Here is a 19,385-nt window from a genome sequence, read left to right as displayed (position 1 = left end):
AAAGTCGTGGGTAGCTGGCAGGGCTAAAGTCGTAGGTACCCGGCAGGGCTAAAGTCGTGGGTTGCCGGCAGGGCTAAAGTCGTGGGTAGCTGGCAGGGCTAAAGTCGTGGGTAGCCGGCAGGGCTAAAGTCGTGGGTAGCCGGCAGGGCTAAAGTCCTGGGTAGCCGGTAGGGCTAAAGTCGTGGGTAGCCGGTAGGGCTAAAGTCGTGGGTTGCCGGCAGAGTTAACGTCGTGGGTAGCCGGCAGGGCTAAAGTCGTGGGTTGCCAGCAGGGCTAAAGTCGTGGGTAGCCGGTAGGGCTAAAGTCGTGGGTTGCCGGCAGGGCTAAAGTCGTGGGTAGCCGGCAGGGCTAAAGTAGTGGGTATCCGGCAGGGCTAAAGTCGTGGGTAGCCGGCAGGTCTAAAGTCGTGGGTAGCCGGCAGGGCTAAAGTCGTGGGTAGCCGGCAGGGCTAAAGTCGTGGGTACCCGGCAGGGCTAACGTCGTGGGTAGCCGGCAGGGCTAAAGTCCTGGGTAGCCGGCAGGGCTAAAGTCCTGGGTTGCCGGCAGGGCTAAAGTCCTGGGTAGCTGGCAGGGCTAATGTCGTGGGTTGCCGGCAGGGCTAAAGTCGTGGGTTGCCGGCAGGGCTAAAGTCGTGGGTAGCTGGCAGGGCTAATGTCGTGGGTAGCCGGCATGGCTAAAGTCGTGGGTAGCTGGCAGGGCTAATGTCGTGGGTAGCCGGCAGGGCTAAAGTCGTGGGTACCCGGCAGGGCTAAGTTTGTGGGTTGCCGGCAGGGCTAAAGTCGTGTGTAGCCAGTAGGGCTAAAGTCGTGGGTAGCCGGCAGGGCTAAAGTTCTGGGTTGCCGGCAGGGCTAAAGTCGTGGGTAGCCGGTAGGGCTAAAGTCGTGGGTAGCCGGCAGGGCTAAAGTCGTGGGTTGCCGGCAGGGCTAAAGTCGTGGGTTGCCGGCAGGGCTAAAGTCGTGGGTTGCCGGCAGGGCTAAAGTCGTGGGTACCCGGTAGGGCTAAAGTCGTGGGTACCCGGTAGGGCTAAAGTCGTGGGTAGCCAGCAGGGCTAAAGTCGTGGGTAGCCGGCAGGGCTAAAGTCGTGGGTTGCCGGCAGGGCTAAAGTCGTGGGTACCCGGTAGGGCTAAAGTCGTGGGTAGCCAGCAGGGCTAAAGTCGTGGGTAGCCGGTAGGGCTAAAGTCGTGAGTTGCCGGCAGGGCTAAAGTCGTGGGTAGCTGGCAGGGCTAAAGTTGTGGGTAGCCGGCAGGGCTGAAGTTCTGGGTAGCCGGCAGGGCTAAAGTCGTGGGTAGCCAGCAGGGCTAAAGTCGTGGGTTGCCGGCAGGGCTAAAGTCGTGGGTAGCTGGTAGGGCTAAAGTCGTGGGTAGCCGGTAGGGCTAAAGTCGTGGGTAGCCGGCAGGGCTAAAGTAGTGGGTACCCGGCAGGGCTAAAGTCGTGGGTTGCTGGCAGGGCTAAAGTCGTGGGTAGCCGGTAGGGCTAAAGTCGTGGGTAGCCGGCAGGGCTAAAGTCGTGGGTAGCCAGCAGGGCTAAAGTCGTGGGTAGCCGGCAGGGCTAAAGTCGTGGGTAGCTGGTAGGGTTAAAGTTCTGGGTAGCCGGCAGGGCTAAAGTCGTGGGTAGCCGGCACGGCTAAAGTCGTGGGTAGCCGGTAGGGCTAAAGTCGTGGGTTGCCGGCAGGGCTAAAGTCGTGGGTAGCTGGTAGGGTTAAAGTTCTGGGTAGCCGGCAGGGCTTAAGTCATGGGTAGCCGGTAGGGCGAAAGTCGTGGGTAGCCGGCAGGGCTAAAGTCGTGGGTTGCCGGCAGGGCTAAAGTCGTGGGTAGCCGGCAGGGCTAAAGTCGTGGGTTGCGGGTAGGGCTAAAGTCGTGGGTACCCGGCAGGGCTAAAGTCGTGGGTAGCCGGTAGGGCTAAAGTCGTGGGTTGCCGGCTGGGCTAAAGTCGTGGGTTCCCGGCAGGGCTAAAGTCGTGGGTAGCCGGCAGGGCTAAAGTCGTGGGTTGCCGGCAGGGCTAAAGTCGTGGGTAGCCGGCAGGGCTAAAGTCGTGGGTAGCCGGCAGGGCTAAAGTCGTGGGTTGCCGGCAGGGCTAAAGTCGTGGGTAGCCGGTAGGGCTAAAGTCGTGGGTTACTGGCAGGGCTAAAGTCGTGGGTAGCCGGCAGGGCTAAAGTCCTGGGTAGCCGGCAGGGCTAAATTCGTGGGTAGCCGGCAGGGCTAAAGTCATGGGTAGCTGGCAGGGCTAAATTCGTGGGTAGCCGGCAGGGCTAAAGTCGTGGGTAGCCGGCAGGGCTAAAGTCGTGGGTAGCCGGCAGGGCTAAAGTCGTGGGTAGCTGGCAGGGCTAAATTCGTGGGTAGCCGGCAGGGCTAAAGTCGTGGGTAGCCGGCAGGGCTAAAGTCGTGGGTAGCTGGCAGGGCTAAAGTCGTGGGTAGCCGGCAGGGCTAATGTCATGGGTAGCCGGCAGGGCTAAATTCGTGGGTAGCCGGCAGGGCTAAAGTCGTGGGTAGCCGGCAGGGCTAATGTCATGGGTAGCCGGCAGGGCTAAATTCGTGGGTAGCCGGCAGGGCTAAAGTCGTGGGTAGCCGGCAGGGCTAAAGTCGTGGTTAGCCGGCAGGGCTAAAGTCGTGGGTAGCCGGCAGGTCTAAAGTCGTGGGTAGCCTGCAGGGCTAAAGTCGTGGGTTGCCGGCAGGGCTAAAGTTCCGGGTTGCCGGCAGGGCTAAAGTCGTGGGTAGCCGGCAGGGCTGAAGTTCTGGGTACCCGGCAGGGCTGAAGTTCTGGGTACCCGGCAGGGCTAAAGTCGTGGGTAGCCGGCAGGGCTAAAGTCGTGGGTAGCCGGCAGGGCTGAAGTTCTGGGTAGCCGGCAGGGCTAAAGTCGTGGGTAGCTGGCAGGGCTAAAGTCATGGGTAGCCGGCAGGGCTAAAGTCGTGGGTAGCCAGCAGGGCTAAAGTCGTGGGTAGCTGGTAGGGTTAAAGTTCTGGGTAGCCGGCAGGGCTTAAGTCATGGGTAGCCGGTAGGGCTAAAGTCGTGGGTTGCCGGTAGGGCTAAAGTCGTGGGTACCCGGCAGGGCTAAAGTCGTGGGTTGCCGGTAGGGCTAAAGTCGTGGGTTGCCGGCGGGGCTAAAGTCGTGGGTAGCCGGCAGGGCTAAAGTCGTGGGTAGCTGGCAGGGCTAAAGTCGTGGGTAGCCGGCAGGGCTAATGTCATGGGTAGCCGGCAGGGCTAAATTCGTGGGTAGCCGGCAGGGCTAAAGTCGTGGGTAGCCGGCAGGGCTAATGTCCTGGGTAGCCGGCAGGGCTAAATTCGTGGGTAGCCGGCAGGGCTAAAGTCGTGGGTAGCCGGCAGGGCTAAAGTCGTGGTTAGCCGGCAGGGCTAAAGTCGTGGGTAGCCGGCAGGTCTAAAGTCGTGGGTAGCCTGCAGGGCTAAAGTCGTGGGTTGCCGGCAGGGCTAAAGTTCTGGGTTGCCGGCAGGGCTAAAGTCGTGGGTAGCCGGCAGGGCTGAAGTTCTGGGTACCCGGCAGGGCTGAAGTTCTGGGTACCCGGCAGGGCTAAAGTCGTGGGTAGCCGGCAGGGCTAAAGTCGTGGGTAGCCGGCAGGGCTGAAGTTCTGGGTAGCCGGCAGGGCTAAAGTCGTGGGTAGCTGGCAGGGCTAAAGTCATGGGTAGCCGGCAGGGCTAAAGTCGTGGGTAGCCAGCAGGGCTAAAGTCGTGGGTAGCTGGTAGGGTTAAAGTTCTGGGTAGCCGGCAGGGCTTAAGTCATGGGTAGCCGGTAGGGCTAAAGTCGTGGGTTGCCGGTAGGGCTAAAGTCGTGGGTACCCGGCAGGGCTAAAGTCGTGGGTTGCCGGTAGGGCTAAAGTCGTGGGTTGCCGGCGGGGCTAAAGTCGTGGGTAGCCGGCAGGGCTAAAGTCGTGGGTAGCCGGCAGGGCTAAAGTCGTGGGTTGCCGGCAGGGCTAAAGTCGTGGGTAGCTGGCAGGGCTAAAGTCCTGGGTAGCCGGCAGGGCTAAATTCGTGGGTAGCCGGCAGGGCTAAAGTCGTGGGTAGCCGGCAGGGCTAAAGTCGTGGGTAGCCGGCAGGGCTAAAGTCGTGGGTAGCCGGCAGGGCTAAAGTCGTGGGTAGCCTGCAGGGCTAAAGTCGTGGGTAGCCTGCAGGGCTAAAGTCGTGGGTACCCGGCAGGGCTAAACTCGTGGGTAGCTGGTAGGGTTAAAGTTCTGGGTAGCCGGCAGGGCTTAAGTCATGGGTAGCCGGTAGGGCTAAAGTCGTGGGTAGCCGGTAGGGCTATAGTCGTGGGTTGCCGGCAGGGCTAAAGTCGTGGGTAGCCGGCAGGGCTAAAGTCGTGGGTACCCGGCAGGGCTAAAGTCGTGGGTACCCGGCAGAGCTAAAGTCGTGGGTAGCCGGTAGGGCTAAAGTCGTGGGTACCCGGCAGGGCTAGAGTCGTGGGTAGCCGGTAGGGCTAAAGTCGTGGGTTGCCGGCAGGGCTAAATTCGTGGGCAGCCGGCAGGGCTAAAGTCGCGGGTTGCTGGCAGGGCTAAAGTCGTGGGTAGCCGGCAGGGCTAAAGTCGTGGGTTGCTGGTAGGGCTAAAGTCGTGGGTACCCGGCAGGGCTAAAGTCGTGGGTAGCCGGCAGGGCTAAAGTCCTGGGTTGCCGGCAGGGCTAAAGTCGTGGGTTGCCGGCAGGGCTAATGTCGTGGGTAGCCGGCAGGGCTAAAGTCGTGGGTAGCCGGCAGGGCTAAAGTCGTGGGGAGCCGGCAGGGCTAAAGTCGTGGGTACCCGGCAGGGCTAAAGTCATGGGTAGCCGGCAGGGCTAAAGTCGTGGGTAGCCGGCAGGGCTAAAGTCGTGTGTAGCCGGCAGGGCTAAAGTCGTGGGTAGCCGGCAGGGCTAAAGTCGTGTGTAGCCGGCAGGGCTAAAATCGTGGGTAGCCGGTAGGGCTAAAGTCGTGGGTAGCTGGCAGGGCTAAAGTTCTGGGTAGCTGGCAGGGCTAAAGTTCTGGGTAGCTGGCAGGGCTAAAGTCGTGGGTAGCTGGCAGGGCTAAAGTCGTGTGTAGCCGGCAGGGCTAAAATCGTGGGTAGCCGGTAGGGCTAAAGTCGTGGGTAGCTGGCAGGGCTAAAGTTCTGGGTAGCTGGCAGGGCTAAAGTTCTGGGTAGCTGGCAGGGCTAAAGTCGTGGGTAGCCGGCAGGGCTAAAGTCGTGGGTAGCCGGTAGGGCTACAGTCGTGGGTTGCCGGCAGGGCTAATGTCGTGGGTAGCCGGCAGTGCTAAAGTCGTGGGTTGCCGGCAGGGCTAAAGTCGTGGGTAACCGGTAGGGCTAAAGTCGTGGGTTGCCGGTAGGGCTAAAGTCGTGGGTACCCGGCAGGGCTAAAGTCGTGGGTAGCCGGCAGGGCTAAAATCGTGGGTAGCCGGCAGGGCTAAAGTCGTGGGTAGCCGGCAGGGCTAAAGTCGTGGGTACCCGGCAGGGCTAAAGTCGTGGGTAGATGGCAGGGCTAAATTCGTGGGTAGCCGGCAGGGCTAAAATCGTGGGTAGCCGGCAGGGCTAAAGTCGTGGGTAGCCGGCAGGGCTAAAGTCGTGGGTACCCGGCAGGGCTAAAGTCGTGGGTAGCCTGCAGGGCTAAAGTCGTGGGTACCCGGCAGGGCTAAAGTCGTGGGTAGATGGCAGGGCTAAATTCGTGGGTAGCCGGCAGGGCTAAAATCGTGGGTAGCCGGCAGGGCTAAAGTCGTGGGTAGCCGGCAGGGCTAAAGTCGTGGGTACCCGGCAGGGCTAAAGTCGTGGCTGGCCTGCAGGGCTAAAGTCGTGGGTAGCCGGTAGGGCTAAAGTCGTGAGTTGCCGGCAGGGCTAAAGTCGTGTGTAGCTGGCAGGGCTGAAGTTCTGGGTAGCCGGCAGGGCTAAAGTCGTGGGTAGCCAGCAGGGGTAAAGTCGTGGGTAGCCGGCAGGGCTAAAGTCGTGGGTAGCTGGTAGGGCTAAAGTCCTGGGTAGCCGGTAGGGCTAAAGTCGTGGGTAGCCGGCAGGGCTAAAGTAGTGGGTAGCCAGCAGGGCTAAAGTCGTGGGTAGCCGGCAGGGCTAAAGTCGTGGGTAGCTGGTAGGGTTAAATTTCTGGGTAGCCGGCAGGGCTAAAGTCGTGGGTAGCCGGCAGGGCTAAAGTCGTGGGTAGCCGGTAGGGCTAAAGTCGTGGGTACCCGGCAGGGCTAAAGTCGTGGGTAGCCGGCAGGGCTAAAGTCGTGGGTAGCCGGTAGGGCTAAAGTCGTGGGTACCCGGCAGGGCTAAAGTCGTGGGTAGCAGGCAGGGCTAAAATCGTGGGTAGCCGGTAGGGCTAAAGTCGTGGGTTGCCGGCAGGGCTAAAGTCGTGGGTAGCCGGCAGGGCTAAAGTCGTGGGTTGCCGGCAGTGCTAAAGTCGTGGGTAGCCGGTAGGGCTAAAGTCGTGGGTTGCCGGCAGGGCTAAAGTCGTGGGTACCCGGCAGGGCTAAAGTCGTGGGTAGCTGGCAGGGCTAAAGTCGTGGGTTGCCGGCAGGGCTAAAGTCGTGGGTACCCGGCAGGGCTAAAGTCGTGGGTAGCTGGTAGGGTTAAATTTCTGGGTAGCCGGCAGGGCTAAAGTCGTGGGTAGCCGGCAGGGCTAAAGTCGTGGGTAGCCGGTAGGGCTAAAGTCGTGGGTACCCGGCAGGGCTAAAGTCGTGGGTAGCCGGCAGGGCTAAAGTCGTGGGTAGCCGGTAGGGCTAAAGTCGTGGGTACCCGGCAGGGCTAAAGTCGTGGGTAGCCGGCAGGGCTAAAGTCGTGGGTTGCCGGCAGGGCTAAAGTCGTGGGTAGCCGGTAGGGCTAAAGTCGTGGGTTGCCGGCAGGGCTAAAGTCGTGGGTAGCCGGCAGGGCTAAAGTCGTGGGTACCCGGCAGGGCTAAAGTCGTGGGTAGCCGGCAGGGCTAAAGTCATGGGTAGCCGGTAGGGCTAAAGTCGTGGGTTGCCGGCAGGGCTAAAGTCGTGGGTAGCCAGCAGTGCTAAAGTCGTGGGTTGCCGGCAGGGCTAAAGTCATGGGTAGCCGGCAGTGCTAAAGTCGTGGGTTGCCGGTAGGGCTAAAGTCCTGGGTGCCCGGCAGGGCTAAAGTCGTGGGTTGCCGGCAGGGCTAAAGTCGTGGGTAGCCGGCAGGGCTAAAGTCGTGGGTAGCCGGCGGGGGTAAAGTCCTGGGTTGCCGGCAGGGCTAATGTCGTGGGTAGCCGGCAGGGCTAAAGTCGTGGGTAGCCGGCAGGGCTAAAGTCGTGGGTAGCCGGCAGGGCTAAAGTCGTGTGTAGCCGGCAGGGCTAAAGTCGTGTGTAGCCGGCAGGGCTAAAGTCGTCGGTAGCCGGCAGGGCTAAAGTCGTGGGTACCCGGCAGGGCTAAAGTCGTGGGTAGCCGGCAGGGCTAAAGTCGTGGGTAGCCGGCAGGGCTAAAGTCGTGGGTTGCCGGCAGGGCTAAAGTCGTGGGTTGCCGGCAGGGCTAAAGTTCTGGGTTGCCGGCAGGGCTAAAGTCGTGGGCAGCCGGCAGGGCTGAAGTTCTGGGTACCCGGTAGAGCTAAAGTCGTGGGTAGCCGACAGGGCTAAAGTCGTGGGTTGCCGGCAGGGCTAAAGTTCTGGGTTGCCGGCAGGGCTAAAGTCGTGGGTACCCGGCAGGGCTAAAGTCGTGGGTACCCGGCAGGGCTAAAGTCGTGGGTAGCCAGCAGGGCTAAAGTCGTGGGTAGCTGGCAGGGCTAAAGTCGTGGGTACCCGGCAGGGCTAAAGTCGTGGGTACCCGGCAGGGCTAAAGTCGTGGGTACCCGGCAGGGCTAAAGTCGTGGGTAGCCGGCAGGGCTAAAGTCGTGGGTAGCCTGCAGGGCTAAAGTCGTGGGTAGCTGGTAGGGTTAAAGTTCTGGGTAGCCGGCAGGGCTTAAGTCATGGGTAGCCGGTAGGGCGAAAGTCGTGGGTAGCCGGCAGGGCTAAAGTCGTGGGTTGCCGGCAGGGCTAAAGTCGTGGGTAGCCGGCAGGGCTAAAGTCGTGGGTTGCCGGTAGGGCTAAAGTCGTGGGTACCCGGCAGGGCTAAAGTCGTGGGTAGCCGGTAGGGCTAAAGTCGTGGGTTGCCGGCTGGGCTAAAGTCGTGGGTTCCCGGCAGGGCTAAAGTCGTGGGTAGCCGGCAGGGCTAAAGTCGTGGGTTGCCGGCAGGGCTAAAGTCGTGGGTAGCCGGCAGGGCTAAAGTCGTGGGTAGCCGGCAGGGCTAAAGTCGTGGGTTGCCGGCAGGGCTAAAGTCGTGGGTAGCCGGTAGGGCTAAAGTCGTGGGTTACTGGCAGGGCTAAAGTCGTGGGTAGCCAGCAGGGCTAAATTCCTGGGTAGCCGGCAGGGCTAAATTCGTGGGTAGCCGGCAGGGCTAAAGTCATGGGTAGCTGGCAGGGCTAAATTCGTGGGTAGCCGGCAGGGCTAAAGTCGTGGGTAGCCGGCAGGGCTAAAGTCGTGGGTAGCCGGCAGGGCTAAAGTCGTGGGTAGCTGGCAGGGCTAAATTCGTGGGTAGCCGGCAGGGCTAAAGTCGTGGGTAGCCGGCAGGGCTAAAGTCGTGGGTAGCTGGCAGGGCTAAAGTCGTGGGTAGCCGGCAGGGCTAATGTCATGGGTAGCCGGCAGGGCTAAATTCGTGGGTAGCCGGCAGGGCTAAAGTCGTGGGTAGCCGGCAGGGCTAATGTCATGGGTAGCCGGCAGGGCTAAATTCGTGGGTAGCCGGCAGGGCTAAAGTCGTGGGTAGCCGGCAGGGCTAAAGTCGTGGTTAGCCGGCAGGGCTAAAGTCGTGGGTAGCCGGCAGGTCTAAAGTCGTGGGTAGCCTGCAGGGCTAAAGTCGTGGGTTGCCGGCAGGGCTAAAGTTCTGGGTTGCCGGCAGGGCTAAAGTCGTGGGTAGCCGGCAGGGCTGAAGTTCTGGGTACCCGGCAGGGCTGAAGTTCTGGGTACCCGGCAGGGCTAAAGTCGTGGGTAGCCGGCAGGGCTAAAGTCGTGGGTAGCCGGCAGGGCTGAAGTTCTGGGTAGCCGGCAGGGCTAAAGTCGTGGGTAGCTGGCAGGGCTAAAGTCGTGGGTAGCCGGCAGGGCTAAAGTCGTGGGTAGCCAGCAGGGCTAAAGTCGTGGGTAGCTGGTAGGGTTAAAGTTCTGGGTAGCCGGCAGGGCTTAAGTCATGGGTAGCCGGTAGGGCTAAAGTCGTGGGTTGCCGGTAGGGCTAAAGTCGTGGGTACCCGGCAGGGCTAAAGTCGTGGGTTGCCGGTAGGGCTAAAGTCGTGGGTTGCCGGCGGGGCTAAAGTCGTGGGTAGCCGGCAGGGCTAAAGTCGTGGGTAGCCGGCAGGGCTAAAGTCGTGGGTTGCCGGCAGGGCTAAAGTCGTGGGTAGCTGGCAGGGCTAAAGTCCTGGGTAGCCGGCAGGGCTAAATTCGTGGGTAGCCGGCAGGGCTAAAGTCGTGGGTAGCCGGCAGGGCTAAAGTCGTGGGTACCCGGCAGGGCTAAATTCGTGGGTAGCCGGTAGGGCTGAAGTCGTGGGTAGCCAGCAGGGCTAAACTCGTGGGTAGCTGGTAGGGTTAAAGTTCTGGGTAGCCGGCAGGGCTTAAGTCATGGGTAGCCGGTAGGGCTAAAGTCGTGGGTAGCCGGTAGGGCTATAGTCGTGGGTTGCCGGCAGGGCTAAAGTCGTGGGTAGCCGGCAGGGCTAAAGTCGTGGGTACCCGGCAGGGCTAAAGTCGTGGGTACCCGGCAGAGCTAAAGTCGTGGGTAGCCGGTAGGGCTAAAGTCGTGGGTACCCGGCAGGGCTAGAGTCGTGGGTAGCCGGTAGGGCTAAAGTCGTGGGTTGCCGGCAGGGCTAAATTCGTGGGTAGCCGGCAGGGCTAAAGTCGCGGGTTGCTGGCAGGGCTAAAGTCGTGGGTAGCCGGCAGGGCTAAAGTCGTGGGTTGCTGGTAGGGCTAAAGTCGTGGGTACCCGGCAGGGCTAAAGTCGTGGGTAGCCGGCAGGGCTAAAGTCCTGGGTTGCCGGCAGGGCTAAAGTCGTGGGTTGCCGGCAGGGCTAATGTCGTGGGTAGCCGGCAGGGCTAAAGTCGTGGGTAGCCGGCAGGGCTAAAGTCGTGGGGAGCCGGCAGGGCTAAAGTCGTGGGTACCCGGCAGGGCTAAAGTCATGGGTAGCCGGCAGGGCTAAAGTCGTGGGTAGCCGGCAGGGCTAAAGTCGTGTGTAGCCGGCAGGGCTAAAGTCGTGGGTAGCCGGCAGGGCTAAAGTCGTGTGTAGCCGGCAGGGCTAAAATCGTGGGTAGCCGGTAGGGCTAAAGTCGTGGGTAGCTGGCAGGGCTAAAGTTCTGGGTAGCTGGCAGGGCTAAAGTTCTGGGTAGCTGGCAGGGCTAAAGTCGTGGGTAGCTGGCAGGGCTAAAGTCGTGTGTAGCCGGCAGGGCTAAAATCGTGGGTAGCCGGTAGGGCTAAAGTCGTGGGTAGCTGGCAGGGCTAAAGTTCTGGGTAGCTGGCAGGGCTAAAGTTCTGGGTAGCTGGCAGGGCTAAAGTCGTGGGTAGCCGGCAGGGCTAAAGTCGTGGGTAGCCGGTAGGGCTACAGTCGTGGGTTGCCGGCAGGGCTAATGTCGTGGGTAGCCGGCAGTGCTAAAGTCGTGGGTTGCCGGCAGGGCTAAAGTCGTGGGTAACCGGTAGGGCTAAAGTCGTGGGTTGCCGGTAGGGCTAAAGTCGTGGGTACCCGGCAGGGCTAAAGTCGTGGGTAGCCGGCAGGGCTAAAATCGTGGGTAGCCGGCAGGGCTAAAGTCGTGGGTAGCCGGCAGGGCTAAAGTCGTGGGTACCCGGCAGGGCTAAAGTCGTGGGTAGATGGCAGGGCTAAATTCGTGGGTAGCCGGCAGGGCTAAAATCGTGGGTAGCCGGCAGGGCTAAAGTCGTGGGTAGCCGGCAGGGCTAAAGTCGTGGGTACCCGGCAGGGCTAAAGTCGTGGGTAGCCTGCAGGGCTAAAGTCGTGTGTAGCCGGTAGGGCTAAAGTCGTGGCTGGCCTGCAGGTCTAAAGTCGTGGGTAGCCGGTAGGGCTAAAGTCGTGAGTTGCCGGCAGGGCTAAAGTCGTGTGTAGCTGGCAGGGCTGAAGTTCTGGGTAGCCGGCAGGGCTAAAGTCGTGGGTAGCCAGCAGGGGTAAAGTCGTGGGTAGCCGGCAGGGCTAAAGTCGTGGGTAGCTGGTAGGGCTAAAGTCCTGGGTAGCCGGTAGGGCTAAAGTCGTGGGTAGCCGGCAGGGCTAAAGTAGTGGGTAGCCAGCAGGGCTAAAGTCGTGGGTAGCCGGCAGGGCTAAAGTCGTGGGTAGCTGGTAGGGTTAAATTTCTGGGTAGCCGGCAGGGCTAAAGTCGTGGGTAGCCGGCAGGGCTAAAGTCGTGGGTAGCCGGTAGGGCTAAAGTCGTGGGTACCCGGCAGGGCTAAAGTCGTGGGTAGCCGGCAGGGCTAAAGTCGTGGGTAGCCGGTAGGGCTAAAGTCGTGGGTACCCGGCAGGGCTAAAGTCGTGGGTAGCAGGCAGGGCTAAAATCGTGGGTAGCCGGTAGGGCTAAAGTCGTGGGTTGCCGGCAGGGCTAAAGTCGTGGGTAGCCGGCAGGGCTAAAGTCGTGGGTTGCCGGCAGTGCTAAAGTCGTGGGTAGCCGGTAGGGCTAAAGTCGTGGGTTGCCGGCAGGGCTAAAGTCGTGGGTACCCGGCAGGGCTAAAGTCGTGGGTAGCTGGCAGGGCTAAAGTCGTGGGTTGCCGGCAGGGCTAAAGTCGTGGGTACCCGGCAGGGCTAAAGTCGTGGGTAGCTGGTAGGGTTAAATTTCTGGGTAGCCGGCAGGGCTAAAGTCGTGGGTAGCCGGCAGGGCTAAAGTCGTGGGTAGCCGGTAGGGCTAAAGTCGTGGGTACCCGGCAGGGCTAAAGTCGTGGGTAGCCGGCAGGGCTAAAGTCGTGGGTAGCCGGTAGGGCTAAAGTCGTGGGTACCCGGCAGGGCTAAAGTCGTGGGTAGCCGGCAGGGCTAAAGTCGTGGGTTGCCGGCAGTGCTAAAGTCGTGGGTAGCCGGTAGGGCTAAAGTCGTGGGTTGCCGGCAGGGCTAAAGTCGTGGGTACCCGGCAGGGCTAAAGCCGTGGGTAGCTGGCAGGACTAAAGTCGTGGGTAGCCGGTAGGGCTAAAGTCGTGGGTTGCCGGCAGGGCTAAAGTCGTGGGTAGCCGGCAGGGCTAAAGTCGTGGGTTGCCGGCAGGGCTAAAGTCGTGGGTAGCCGGCAGGGCTAAAGTCCTGGGTAGCCGGCAGGGCTAAAGTCGTGGGTAGCCGGCAGGGCTAAAGTCGTGGGTAGCCGGCAGGGCTAAAGTCCTGGGTAGCCGGCAGGGCTAAAGTCGTGGGTAGCCGGCAGGGCTGAAGTTCTGGGTACCCGGTAGGGCTAAAGTCGTGGGTAGCCGGCAGGGCTAAAGTCGTGGGTTGCCGGCAGGGCTAAAGTTCTGGGTTGCCGGCAGGGCTAAAGTCGTGGGTAGCCGGCAGGGCTGAAGTTCTGGGTAGCCGGCAGGGCTAAAGTCGTGGGTAGCTGGCAGGGCTAAAGTCGTGGGTAGCCGGCAGGGCTAAAGTCGCGGGTAGCCGGTAGGGCTAAAGTCGTGGGTTGCCGGCAGGGCTAAAGTCGTGGGTAGCCGGCAGGGCTAAAGTCGTGGGTTGCCGGTAGGGCTAAAGTCGTGGGTACCCGGCAGGGCTAAAGTCGTGGGTAGCCGGTAGGGCTAAAGTCGTGGGTTGCCGGCAGGGCTAAAGTCGTGGGTAGCCGGCAGGGCTAAAGTCGTGGGTAGCCGGCAGGGCTAAAGTCGTGGGTACCCGGCAGGGCTAAAGTCGTGGGTAGCCGGCAGGGCTAAAGTCGTGGGTTGCCGGCAGGGCTAAAGTCGTGGGTAGCTGGCAGGGCTAAATTCGTGGGTAGCCGGCAGGGCTAAAGTCGTGGGTAGCCGGCAGGGCTAAAGTCGTGGGTAGCCGGCAGGGCTAAAGTCGTGGGTAGCCTGCAGGGCTAAAGTCGTGTGTAGCCGGTAGGGCTAAAGTCGTGGGTAGCCGGCAGGGCTAAAGTCGTGGGTAGCCGGCAGGGCTAAAGTCGTGGGTAGCCGGCAGGGCTAAAGTCGTGGGTAGCCTGCAGGGCTAAAGTCGTGGGTACCCGGCAGGGCTAAAGTTGTGGGTAGCCGGTAGGGCTAAAGTCGTGAGTTGCCGGCAGGGCTAAAGTTCTGGGTTGCCGGCACGGCTAAAGTCGTGGGTAGCCGGCAGGGCTGAAGTTCTGGGTAGCCGGCAGGGCTAAAGTCGTGGGTAGCTGGCAGGGCTAAAGTCGTGGGTAGCCGGCAGGGCTAAAGTCGTGGGTAGCCTGCAGGGCTAAAGTCGTGGGTAGCCGGTAGGGCTAAAGTCGTGGGTAGCTGGTAGGGCTAAAGTCGTGGGTAGCCGGTAGGGCTAAAGTCGTGGGTTGCCGGCAGGGCTAAAGTCGTGGGTAGCTGGTAGGGCTAAAGTCGTGGGTAGCCGGGAGGGCTAAAGTCGTGGGTTGCCGGCAGGGCTAAAGTCGTGGGTAGCCGGTAGGGCTAAAGTCGTGGGTTGCCGGCAGGGCTAAAGTCGTGGGTAGCCGGCAGGGCTAAAGTCGTGGGTACCCGGCAGGGCTAAAGTCGTGGGTACCCGGCAGGGCTAAAGTCGTGGGTAGCCGGTAGGGCTAAAGTCGTGGGTACCCGGCAGGGCTAGAGTCGTGGGTAGCCGGTAGGGCTAAAGTCGTGGGTTGCCGGCAGGGCTAAAGTCGTGGGTAGCCGGCAGGGCTAAAGTCGCGGGTTGCTGGCAGGGCTAAAGTCGTGGGTAGCCGGCAGGGCTAAAGTCGTGGGTTGCTGGTAGGGCTAAAGTCGTGGGTACCCGGCAGGGCTAAAGTCGTGGGTAGCCGGCAGTGCTAAAGTCCTGGGTAGCCGGCAGGGCTAAAGTCCTGGGTTGCCGGCAGGGCTAAAGTCGTGGGTTGCCGGCAGGGCTAATGTCGTGGGTACCCGGCAGGGCTAAAGTCGTGGGTTGCCGGCAGGGCTAAAGTCGTCGGTACCCGGCAGGGCTAAAGTCGTGGGTTGCCGGCAGGGCTAAAGTCGTGTGTACCCGGCAGGGCTAAAGTCATGGGTAGCTGGCAGGGCTAAAGTCGTGGGTTGCCGGCAGGGCTAAAGTCGTGGGTACCCGGCAGGGCTAAAGTCGTGGGTTGCCGGCAGGGCTAAAGTCATGGGTAGCCAGCAGGGCTAAAGTCGTGGGTTGCCGGCAGGGCTAAAGTCGTGGGTAGCCGGCAGGGCTAAAGTCGTGGGTAGCCGGCAGGGCTAAAGTCGTGGGGAGCCGGCAGGGCTAAAGTCTTGGGTACCCGGCAGGGCTAAAGTCATGGGTAGCCGGCAGGGCTAAAGTCGTGGGTAGCCGGCAGGGCTAAAGTCGTGGGTAGCCGGTAGGGCTAAAGTCGTGGGTAGCCGGCAGGGCTAAAGTCGTGTGTAGCCGGCAGGGCTAAAGTCGTGGGTAGCCGGCAGGGCTAAAGTCGTGTGTAGCCGGCAGGGCTAAAATCGTGGGTAGCCGGTAGGGCTAAAGTCGTGGGTAGCTGGCAGGGCTAAAGTTCTGGGTAGCTGGCAGGGCTAAAGTTCTGGGTAGCTGGCAGGGCTAAAGTCGTGGGTAGCTGGCAGGGCTATTGTCGTGGGTAGCCGGCAGTGCTAAAGTCGTGGGTTGCCGGCAGGGCTAAAGTCGTGGGTAACCGGTAGGGCTAAAGTCGTGGGTTGCCGGTAGGGCTAAAATCGTGGGTAGCCGGCAGGGCTAAAGTCGTGGGTAGCTGGCAGGGCTAAAGTCGTGGGTAGCCGGCAGGGCTAAAGTCGTGGGTACCCGGCAGGGCTAAAGTCGTGGGTAGATGGCAGGGCTAAATTCGTGGGTAGCCGGCAGGGCTAAAGTCGTGGGTAGCCGGCAGGGCTAAAGTCGTGCGTACCCGGCAGGGCTAAAGTCGTGGGTACCCGGCAGGGCTAAAGTCGTGGGTAGCCTGCAGGGCTAAAGTCGTGTGTAGCCGGTAGGGCTAAAGTCGTGGCTGGCCTGCAGGGCTAAAGTCGTGGGTAGCCGGTAGGGCTAAAGTCGTGGGTAGCCGGTAGGGCTAAAGTCGTGGCTGGCCTGCAGGGCTAAAGTCGTGGGTAGCCGGTAGGGCTAAAGTTGTGGGTTGCCGGTAGGGCTAAAGTCGTGAGTTGCCGGCAGGGCTAAAGTCGTGTGTAGCCGGCAGGGCTGAAGTCGTGGGTAGCCGGTAGGGCTAAAGTCGTGGCTGGCCTGCAGGGCTAAAGTCGTGGGTAGCCGGTAGGGCTAAAGTCGTGAGTTGCCGGCAGGGCTAAAGTCGTGTGTAGCCGGCAGGGCTAAAGTCGTGGGTAGCCGGCAGGGCTGAAGTTCTGGGTAGCCGGCAGGGCTAAAGTCGTGGGTAGCCAGCAGGGTTAAAGTCGTGGGTAGCCGGCAGGGCTAAAGTCGTGGGTAGCTGGTAGGGCTAAAGTCCTGGGTAGCCGGTAGGGCTAAAGTCGTGGGTAGCCGGCAGGGCTAAAGTAGTGGGTACCCGGCAGGGCTAAAGTCGTGGGTTGCCGGCAGGGCTAAAGTCGTGGGTAGCCAGCAGGGCTAAAGTCGTGGGTAGCCAGCAGGGCTAAAGTCGTGGGTTGCCGGCAGGGATAAAGTCGTGGGTAGCTGGTAGGGTTAAAGTTCTGGGTAGCCGGCAGGGCTAAAGTCGTGGGTAGCCGGCAGGGCTAAAGTCGTGGGTACCCGGCAGGGCTAAAGTCGTGGGTAGCCGGCAGGGATAAAGTCGTGGGTAGCTGGTAGGGTTAAAGTTCTGGGTAGCCGGCAGGGCTAAAGTCGTGGGTAGCCGGCAGGGCTAAAGTCCTGGGTAGCCGGTAGGGCTAAAGTCGTGGGTAGCCGGCAGGGCTAAAGTCGTGGGTAGCCGGTAGGGCTAAAGTCGTGGGTACCCGGCAGGGCTAAAGTCGTGGGTAGCCGGCAGGGCTAAAGTCGTGGGTAGCCGGTAGGGCTAAAGTCGTGGGTACCCGGCAGGGCTAACGTCGTGGGTAGCCGGCAGGGCTAAAGTCCTGGGTAGCCGGCAGGGCTAAAGTCGTGGGTAGCCGGCAGGGCTAAAGTCGTGGGTACCCGGCAGGGCTAACGTCGTGGGTAGCAGGCAGGGCTAAAGTCGTGGGTAGCCGGTAGGGCTAAAGTCGTGGGTACCCGGCAGGGCTAAAGTCGTGGGTAGCCGGCAGGGCTAAAGTCGTAGGTAGCCGGTAGGGCTAAAGTCGTGGGTTGCCGGCAGGGCTAAAGTCGTGGGTAGCCGGCAGGGCTAAAGTCGTGGGTTGCCGGCAGGGCTAAAGTCCTGGGTAGCCGGCAGGGCTAAAGTCGTGGGTAGCCGGCAGGGCTAAAGTCGTGGGTACCCGGCAGGGCTAACGTCGTGGGTAGCCGGCAGGGCTAAAGTCCTGGGTAGCCGGCAGGGCTAAAGTCCTGGGTAGCCGGCAGGGCTAAAGTCCTGGGTAGCCGGCAGGGCTCAAGTCCTGGGTAGCTGGCAGGGCTAATGTCGTGGGTAGCCGGCAGGGCTAAAGTCGTGGGTACCCGGCAGGGCAAACGTCGTGGGTACCCGGCAGGGCTAAAGTCGTGGGTACCCGGCAGGGCTAATGTCGTGGGTAGCCGGCAGGGCTAAAGTCGTGGGTACCCGACAGGGCTAAAGTTGTGGGTAGCCGGTAGGGCTAAAGTCGTGGGTAGCCGGCAGGGCTGAAGTTCTGGGTAGCCGGCAGGGCTAAAGTTGTGGGTAGCCGGTAGGGCTAAAGTCGTGATTTGCCGGCAGGGCTAAAGTTCTGGGTTGCCGGCAGGGCTAAAGTCGTGGGTAGCTGGCAGGGCTAAAGTCGTGGGTAGCCGGCAGGGCTAAAGTCGTGGGTAGCTGGTAGGGTTAAAGTTCTGGGTAGCCGGCAGGGCTAAAGTCATGGGTAGCCGGTAGGGCTAAAGTCGTGGGTTCCCGGCAGGGCTAAAGTCGTGGGTAGCCGGCAGGGCTAAAGTCGTGGGTTGCCGGCAGGGCTAAAGTCGTGGGTTGCCGGCAGGGCTAAAGTCGTGGGTAGCTGGCAGGGCTAAATTCGTGGGTAGCCGGCAGGGCTAAAGTCGTGGGTAGCCGGCAGGGCTAAAGTCGTGGGTAGCCGGCAGGGCTAAAGTCGTGGGTAGCCGGCAGGTCTAAAGTCGTGGGTAGCCTGCAGGGCTAAAGTCGTGGGTTGCCGGCAGGGCTAAAGTTCTGGGTTGCCGGCAGGGCTAAAGTCGTGGGTAGCCGGCAGGGCTGAAGTTCTGGGTACCCGGCAGGGCTAAAGTCGTGGGTAGCCGGCAGGGCTAAAGTCGTGGGTTGCCGGCAGGGCTAAAGTTCTGGGTAGCCGGCAGGGCTAAAGTCGTGGGTAGCCGGCAGGGCTAAAGTCGTGGGTAGCCGGCAGGGCTAAAGTCGTGGGTAGCCAGCAGGGCTAAAGTCGTGGGTAGCTGGTAGGGTTAAAGTTCTGGGTAGCCGGCAGGGCTTAAGTCATGGGTAGCCGGTAGGGCTAAAGTCGTGGGTAGCCGGCAGGGCTAAAGTCGTGGGTAGCCGGCAGGGCTAAAGTCGTGGGTACCCGGCAGGGCTAAAGTCGTGGGTTGCCGGCAGGGCTAAAGTCGTGGGTTGCCGGCAGGGCTAAAGTCGTGGGTTCCCGGCAGGGCTAAAGTCGTGGGTAGCCGGCAGGGCTAAAGTCGTGGGTTGCCGGCAGGGCTAAAGTCGTGGGTTGCCGGCAGGGCTAAAGTCGTGGGTAGCTGGCAGGGCTAAATTCGTGGGTAGCCGGCAGGGCTAAAGTCGTGGGTAGCCGGCAGGGCTAAAGTCCTGGGTAGCCGGCAGGGCTAAAGTCGTGGGTAGCCGGCAGGGCTAAAGTCGTGGGAACCCGGCAGGGCTAACGTCGTGGGTAGCCGGCAGGGCTAAAGTCGTGGGTTGCCGGCAGGGCTAAAGTCGTGGGTAGCCGGCAGGGCTAAAGTCGTGGGTACCCGGCAGGGCTAACGTCGTGGGTAGCCGGCAGGGCTAAAGTCCTGGGTAGCCGGCAGGGCTAAAGTCCTGGGTAGCCGGCAGGGCTCAAGTCCTGGGTAGCTGGCAGGGCTAATGTCGTGGGTAGCCGGCAGGGCTAAAGTCGTGGGTACCCGGCAGGGCAAACGTCGTGGGTACCCGGCAGGGCTAAAGTCGTGGGTACACGGCAGGGCTAATGTCGTGGGTAGCCGGCAGGGCTAAAGTCGTGGGTACCCGACAGGGCTAAAGTTGTGGGTAGCCGGTAGGGCTAAAGTCGTGGGTAGCCGGCAGGGCTGAAGTTCTGGGTAGCCGGCAGGTCTAAAGTTGTGGGTAGCCGGTAGGGCTAAAGTCGTGATTTGCCGGCAGGGCTAAAGTTCTGGGTTGCCGGCAGGGCTAAAGTCGTGGGTAGCTGGCAGGGCTAAAGTCGTGGGTAGCCGGCAGGGCTAAAGTCGTGGGTAGCTGGTAGGGTTAAAGTTCTGGGTAGCCGGCAGGGCTAAAGTCATGGGTAGCCGGTAGGGCTAAAGTCGTGGGTTCCCGGCAGGGCTAAAGTCGTGGGTAGCCGGCAGGGCTAAAGTCGTGGGTTGCCGGCAGGGCTAAAGTCGTGGGTTGCCGGCAGGGCTAAAGTCGTGGGTAGCTGGCAGGGCTAAATTCGTGGGTAGCCGGCAGGGCTAAAGTCGTGGGTAGCCGGCAGGGCTAAAGTCGTGGGTAGCCGGCAGGGCTAAAGTCGTGGGTAGCCGGCAGGTCTAAAGTCGTGGGTAGCTGGCAGGGCTAAAGTCGTGGGTAGCCGGCAGGGCTAAAGTCGTGGGTAGCCGGCAGGGCTAATGTCGTGGGTAGCCGGCAGGGCTAAAGTCGTGGGTTGCCGGCAGGGCTAAAGTGCTGGGTTGCCGGCAGGGCTAAAGTCGTGGGTAGCCGGCAGGGCTGAAGTTCTGGGTACCCGGCAGGGCTAAAGTCGTGGGTAGCCGGCAGGGCTAAAGTCGTGGGTTGCCGGCAGGGCTAAAGTTCTGGGTAGCCGGCAGGGCTAAAGTCGTGGGTAGCCGGCAGGGCTAAAGTCGTGGGTAGCCGGCAGGGCTAAAGTCGTGGGTAGCCAGCAGGGCTAAAGTCGTGGGTAGCTGGTAGGGTTAAAGTTCTGGGTAGCCGGCAGGGCTTAAGTCATGGGTAGCCGGTAGGGCTAAAGTCGTGGGTAGCCGGCAGGGCTAAAGTCGTGGGTAGCCGGCAGGGCTAAAGTCGTGGGTACCCGGCAGGGCTAAAGTCGTGGGTTGCCGGCAGGGCTAAAGTCGTGGGTTGCCGGCAGGGCTAAAGTCGTGGGTTCCCGGCAGGGCTAAAGTCGTGGGTAGCCGGCAGGGCTAAAGTCGTGGGTTGCCGGCAGGGCTAAAGTCGTGGGTAGCCGGCAGGGCTGAAGTTCTGGGTACCCGGCAGGGCTAAAGTCGTGGGTAGCCGGCAGGGCTAAAGTCGTGG

This window comes from Hypanus sabinus, chromosome 10 (assembly GCF_030144855.1).
Source record: "Hypanus sabinus isolate sHypSab1 chromosome 10, sHypSab1.hap1, whole genome shotgun sequence".
Classification (NCBI taxonomy): domain Eukaryota; kingdom Metazoa; phylum Chordata; class Chondrichthyes; order Myliobatiformes; family Dasyatidae; genus Hypanus; species Hypanus sabinus.
This window is presented reverse-complemented; position numbering follows the sequence as displayed.